General features: G+C 49.1%; 1 pseudogene; it reads right to left on the reverse strand.

Annotated features, from left to right (window-relative positions):
• Nucleotides 1-922: 922 nt before the first annotated feature.
• LOC123488382 lies at nucleotides 923-6,160 on the reverse strand (annotated as a pseudogene).
• Nucleotides 6,161-7,121: the final 961 nt, after the last annotated feature.

The following is a 7,121-nucleotide window of genomic DNA, read 5'->3' on the forward strand; positions in this document are numbered from 1 at the left end:
AAAAAACGACTTTGTTTGCTGTTTGAGGTGAAGAAAGATTACTATGAGAAGCTCCACAGGTCATTACTGGTGGTGCGTTAAGCCAATCAGTCAAATCTATCAGATCCCCAAATGTGCACATTTATATGCCTACATTAGCGTTGCGTGTCCTTACTCAACATTGACAGGACCGCTCCAAACAAAAGGCAATGACTAAATTGACAGAACTCAGTGAATTGAATTAAATCACCAAAACTTGTTTCTCCCAAGTGTAGCATAGGTTGTGCACTCTGAAAACAATGTGTCCACTCCGACAATGAGAACAGGAAGACTGGAATAATAATATTGAATGCATTAAAAGAAATGACCGTAACCAAAAGTAACAAACATTGTAAATTAGAAATTATTGGAATGAACGGTAAATGTACTACTGGTGATATACGTAATGGGGAATTGATAGACACTAACAATCAAACGCAAACAATTCACACAATGAAGTTATGAAACAATGAATGTGAACAAATGGAGACAGAGGGACAGAGACATAGGGAGAGAGAGACAAGACAGAGAGAGAGACAAGACAGAGAGAGAGACAAGACTGAGCGAGGGAGAGAGCCAAGACAGGGAGAGCGAGAGGGAGAGAGCCAAGACAGGAAGAGAGAGGGAGCCAAGACAGGGGGAGAGAGAGAGCCAAGACAGGAAGAGAGAGGGAGCCAAGACAGGGGGAGAGAGAGAGCCAGGACAGGAAGAGAGAGAGAGAGAGCCAAGACAGGGAGAGAGAGACAGGGAGAGAGAGCCAATACAGGGATAGCTAGAGAGAGAGCCAAGACAGGGAGCGAGAGAACGAGCCAAGACAAGGAGAGAGCCAAGAATGATACAAGATGGACAGAGACACGGATGGAGAGAGACTGACAGAGAAGAACGCAAGATTAAGAGACAATACCTGGTCCAGCCACTGGTGAGCGTTGACAGCTACCTGGGTTTCTAGAGGCTTGGTCAGGGACCAACACATCCCCTGGTACTGCACTGTCTGGCCTACACACCCACAGACAGGACCAACACATCCCTGGTACTGCACTGTCTGGCCTCCACACCCACAGACACGGTCAGGACCAACACATCCCCTGGTACTGCACTGTCTGGCCCATACACCCACAGACACGGTCAGGACCAACACATCCCCCTGGTACTGCACTGTCTGGCCTACACACCCACAGACAGGACCAACACATCCCCTGGTACTGCACTGTCTGGCCTACACACCCACAGACAGGACCAACACATCCCCTGGTACTGCACTGTCTGGCCTACACACCCACGGACACGGTCAGGACCAACACATCCCCTGGTACTGCACTGTCTGGCCTACACACCCACGGACACGGTCAGGACCAACACATCCCATGGTACTGCACTGTCTGGCCTACACACCCACAGACACGGTCAGGACCAACACATCCCCTGGTACTGCACTGTCTGGCCTACACACCCACAGACACGGTCAGGACCAACACATCCCCTGGTACTGCACTGTCTGGCCTACACACCCACAGACACGGTCAGGACCAACACATCCCCTGGTACTGCACTGTCTGGCCTACACACCCACAGACAGGACCAACACATCCCTGGTACTGCACTGTCTGGCCTACACACCCACGGACACGGTCAGGACCAAACATCCCTGGTACTGCACTGTCTGGCCTACACACCCACAGACACGGTCAGGACCAACACATCCCCTGGTACTGCACTGTCTGGCCTACACACCCACGGACACGGTCAGGACCAACACATCCCCTGGTACTGCACTGTCTGGCCTACACACCCACGGACACGGTCAGGACCAACACATCCCCTGGTACTGCACTGTCTGGCCTACACACCCACAGACACGGTCAGGACCAACACATCCCCTGGTACTGCACTGTCTGGCCTACACACCCACGGACACGGTCAGGACCAACACATCCCTGGTACTGCACTGTCTGGCCTACACACCCACAGACACGGTCAGGACCAACACATCCTGGTACTGCACTGTCTGGCCTACACACCCACAGACACGGTCAGACCAACACATCCCCCTGGTACTGCACTGTCTGGCCTACACACCCAACAGACACGGTCAGGACCAACACATCCCCTGGTACTGCACTGTCTGGCCTACCACCCACAGACACGGTCAGGACCAACACATCCCCTGGTACTGCACTGTCTGGCCTACACACCCACAGACACGGTCAGGACCAACACATCCCCTGGTACTGCACTGTCTGGCCTACACACCCACAGACAGGGTCAGGACCAACACATCCCCTGGTACTGCACTGTCTGGCCTACACACCCACAGACACGGTCAGACCAACACATCCCTGGTACTGCACTGTCTGGCCTACACACCCACAGACACGGTCAGGACCAACACATCCCCTGGTACTGCACTGTCTGGCCTACACACCCACAGACAGGGTCAGGACCAACACATCCCCTGGTACTGCACTGTCTGGCCTACACACCCACAGACACGGTCAGGACCAACACATCCCCTGGTACTGCACTGTCTGGCCTACACACCCACACTTTCTCATACAGTGTCGATTTTAACAAAATATGGGTGGCGCAAACTCAATCAAAAAAGCGAATATGCATGGAAACCACTACACTTAACTAACATTCCATTTTTTACCATCATAATAACTAATTCCAGAAATACGTTTTGAGCCACAAAACGTTTCTTCCCCTTAACTCTTATTGCACGGAAGACCACAGTAGTCCATCCTGTTCATTTTTCTTCAGAATACATTCTCAGCATCGGTCTGCAGAATTGCTAATCATTCTCCGAGTATTGGGACGCAGCCAAACGCCATTCTGAGTGCAGTTGCGTCTGCCTGCCTGTTAACAAGAAGCTCTGGTTAAGAATAAAGCAACAAAGTTTATAAAAGCAATTATTCACCATATAGGCTACATTATTCACCACCTGAGGAAGTAGGAAAACACTTGGCTAGATTGCCAACTCTAAATCATGTTGCTAGATCGTTTTTTAAATTAATGTATTAATCTAACGCGACCAGCAACAACAAATATTCACTGGCACCCGAAAACAAAGGGTTCCAAATGCAAATGTTTTGTCGCAGTTTTGAGCCCTGAAACCCTTAACGCAAAACACACACTCCTCAAAACACACACTCCTCAAAACACACACTCCTCAAAACACACACTCCTCAAAACACACACTCCTCAAAACACACTGTCTTACATGATGAACTCGTTTGGTTGGCAGGCAACGAGGCCACGCCCCTACGATGATCAGGGGTTGACCACCCGTCTGGCCGCCAGTCGCAGAAGTCCCGCCCCCTCCGCCGCATCACGGAAACACGGATCATCAGAGGCATCACACACACGCGGTTATCATTTCATCACGAGCCACCACACACACACACGGTTATCATTTCATCACGAGCCAACTAGCACACACACACGGTTATCATTTCATCACGGCCAACTAGCACACACACGGTTATCATTCATCACAGCCAACTACGTATACACACACACGGTTATCATTTCATCACGGCCAACTAGCACACACACGGTTATCATTTCATCACGGCCAACTAGCACACACACACGGTTATCATTTCATCACGGACCAGCTAGCTCACACACGGTTATCATTTCATACGGCGCAACTAGCTCACACACGTTATCATTTCATCACGGCAACTAGCTCACACACACGTTATCATTTCATCACGGGTAACTCAGCTCCACACACGGTTATCATTTCATCACGCCAACTAGCTCACACACGGTTATCATTTCATCACGGCCAACTTACGCTCACACCACGGTTATCATTTCATCACAGCACTAGCTTCCAGTTCTGCAGGTTAGACTGACTCTCCAGGAACACATGCACGTCTGACGCGACACAAAATTACACACACGTGCTACAGACAGGTTGCTTCGACATGGAACAGTCCAAGTCTGACGTATTGGAGATAGAGTGGGTTCATGAATTAACAGCACGTTTGTTCTGAAGCCCCACCAGTCACCCTGCTAGCTACTTCAACTACACACACAGAGAGCATGAGGTTACCTACCTTCTCAGACATCTTATGGCTGACACTGGGTAGCATCAGCATGTTGTCACACTCTGTGATGCCCATAGCATAGAGATCACTGAGGACATTAGCGCACGCTATCCTTCCCTGGAGAGAGAGATGGGGGAAGAGAGAGAGAGAGAGGATTGAGATGTAACAGAGCAAAAAGCATAAAACTCCCCCATCGTATAGGGGTCCTCTACTAGAGGTTGAAGTTGAGGGGTTAAAGGTCAGGGGTTAGAACTCACCATCATGTAGGGGTCCTCCACCAGAGGGTAGAAGAAGTCTGTAGTTTGGACCAATGAGAGGCCTCCGTGTCTCAGAGGAACCACACAGGAGTCCATGCCCATACCTACACAGCACCCACAGAGTTTAGCAATGTTCAAGCTCCCCTGGTATGCAATGATTCATTGAATGATGAATGGGACAACACCCCCTCTCAGTAAGGAGCTTTCAGCATCATTCCTGGGCACCTTTATAACCGTGTGGACCTAACTAACGTTATTAATTTACTAACAGCAGCTAGCATTGGGTATCTACAACTGAGTGATAAACAGTCAACTGGAAAGGTTATTTAAGGCCTTGCAGTTGCCTGGAAATCTGTCGATGAATTGCATTGAATGCTACATCGTGCAGAAATGAGCATATGCATCAGGAAAGTTTCCTCTCACCACCTCTACAAGCCAGAATGTTTAATACAACCACATTTTAACTTCCTTTACCGGTTTTCTGTGCTTTTGGCTGTAGTAATGCGAGTCAATATATCCACAGGAAAGCATAAATACATCAACTTTTCAAAGCGCTGGTAGTGCATTCAGATTTCTATCACATGGTTCTGCGCATACTTCAGGCGATAGAAATCTGAATGCACTGACTTTACCGCCGCTTAGAAAAGTTGATGTAATTAGTCATTATACTTCCCTGTGTATAATTACAGAAGGCCCAACTGCATGGACAACCGGTAAGGTACGTTAAAAAACAAACATTTTATTCAACATTCTGGCTTGTAGAGGTCGTGAGAGGAAACTTTCCTGACTCAAACGCTAATTTCTGCCCGACATAGAATTTAATGCAAGCAATTCAACGTCGGGTTTCCAGGCAAGCCCTGCAGCAGAGATGCTGAAATAGAAGGCACTGACAAGCCTAGCTAACTTCAGCTAGCATACACGCTAATTGCAGATCCAGTACTGTTAGCTGACTGGCTAGCAAGAGAAGGGACATTTTTATATTTGATTTATTTGGCCATTTTAAACACAATTCAACCACGTGGATGCATGCCATTAAAATCATCGAGTATGACACAAGCATGTTTAAAAAAGTATTTCCATAGTGATCCTCATAGCAAGCCATTGGCCCCCCTGTAGCTCAGTTGGTAGAGCATGGCGCTTGCAACGCCAGGGTTGTGGGGTCGTTTCCCACGGGGGACCAGTATGAAAATGTATGCACTCACGAACTGTAAGTCGCTCTGGATAAGAGCGTCTGCTAAATGACTAAAATGTCAACAACAATTTTTTTTAATTATGTCTGCATGGCTATCTTAGCCAATGAACGTTAGTTAGCTAATAAAAAATCTAGCTACATTAGCTAGCTTGCCAATGTAGCAAGTACACGTACAAACGTAGCTAGAACGAAATGATATACGTTAAAAAGCTAGTTGGCTACTGTACCGAGTTAAATAACCCTACCTAGCCGGGAACCTGCGGGGGTGTTAAATAACCCTACCTAGCCGGGAACCTGCGGGGGTGTTAAATAACCCTACCTAGCCGGGAACCTGTGGGGGTGTTAAATAACCCTACCTAGCCGGGAACCTGTGGGGGTGTTAAATAACCCTACCTAGCCGGGAACCTGTGGGGGTGTTAAATAACCCTACCTAGCCGTGAACCTGCGGGGGTGTTGGGAGCGAGTTGTCCGAATTCGGAGCCTTGGTCCCCGGCTTCCCCCGGCCAGTGGGGCTCCAGTCCCGCCAGGAGTTTGAGCAGAGCCTCCTGCAGGACCTTACACCCTCATCCCTTCAGATCTGAGAAGCCCGTCAGGCGGAAACCGGCGTCTAGGCCGTGCTCTTCGGGGTGGAATGACTGGTCCTAACACACTAACCCTGCTGACTGACTGTTCCTCCTAACACACTAACCCTACTGACTGACTGGTCCTAACACATTAACCCTGCTGACTGACTGTTCCTCCTAACACACTAACCCTACTGACTGACTGGTCCTAACACACTAACCCTGCTGACTGACTGGTCCTCCTAACACACTAACCCTACTGACTGGTCCTCCTAAAACACTAACCCTACTGACTGACTGGTCCTAACACACTAACCCTGCTGACTGACTGGTCCTCCTAACACACTAACCCTACTGACTGACTGGTCCTCCTAACACACTAACCCTACTGACTGACTGGTCCTAACACACTAACCCTGCTGACTGACTGGTCCTCCTAACACACTAACCCTGCTGACTGACTGGTCCTCCTAACACACTAACCCTGCTGACAGACTGGTCCTCCTAACACACTAACCCTGCTGACTGACTGGTCCTCCTAACACACTAACCCTACTGACTGACTGGTCCTAATACACTAACCCTGCTGACTGACTGGTCCTAACACACTAACCCTGCTGACTGACTGGTTCTAACACACTAACCCTGCTGACTGACTGGTCCTCCTAACACACTAACCCTGCTGACTGACTGGTCCTAATACACTAACCCTGCTGACTGACTGGTCCTCCTAACACACTAACCCTGCTGACTGACTGGTCCTAACACACTAACCCTACTGACTGACTGGTCCTAACACACTAACCCTACTGACTGACTGGTCCTCCTAACACACTAACCCTACTGATTGACTGGTCCTAACACACTAACCCTACTGACTGACTGGTCCTAACACACTAACCCTACGTGACGACGGTCCTCCTAACACACTAACCCTACTGACTGACTGGTCCTAACACACTAACCCTACTGATTGACTGGTCCTAACACACTAACCCTGCTGACTGACTGACTGGTCCAAACACACTAACCC

Source organism: Coregonus clupeaformis, unplaced genomic scaffold (assembly GCF_020615455.1).
Source record: "Coregonus clupeaformis isolate EN_2021a unplaced genomic scaffold, ASM2061545v1 scaf2244, whole genome shotgun sequence".
NCBI classification, from domain to species: Eukaryota; Metazoa; Chordata; class Actinopteri; order Salmoniformes; family Salmonidae; genus Coregonus; species Coregonus clupeaformis.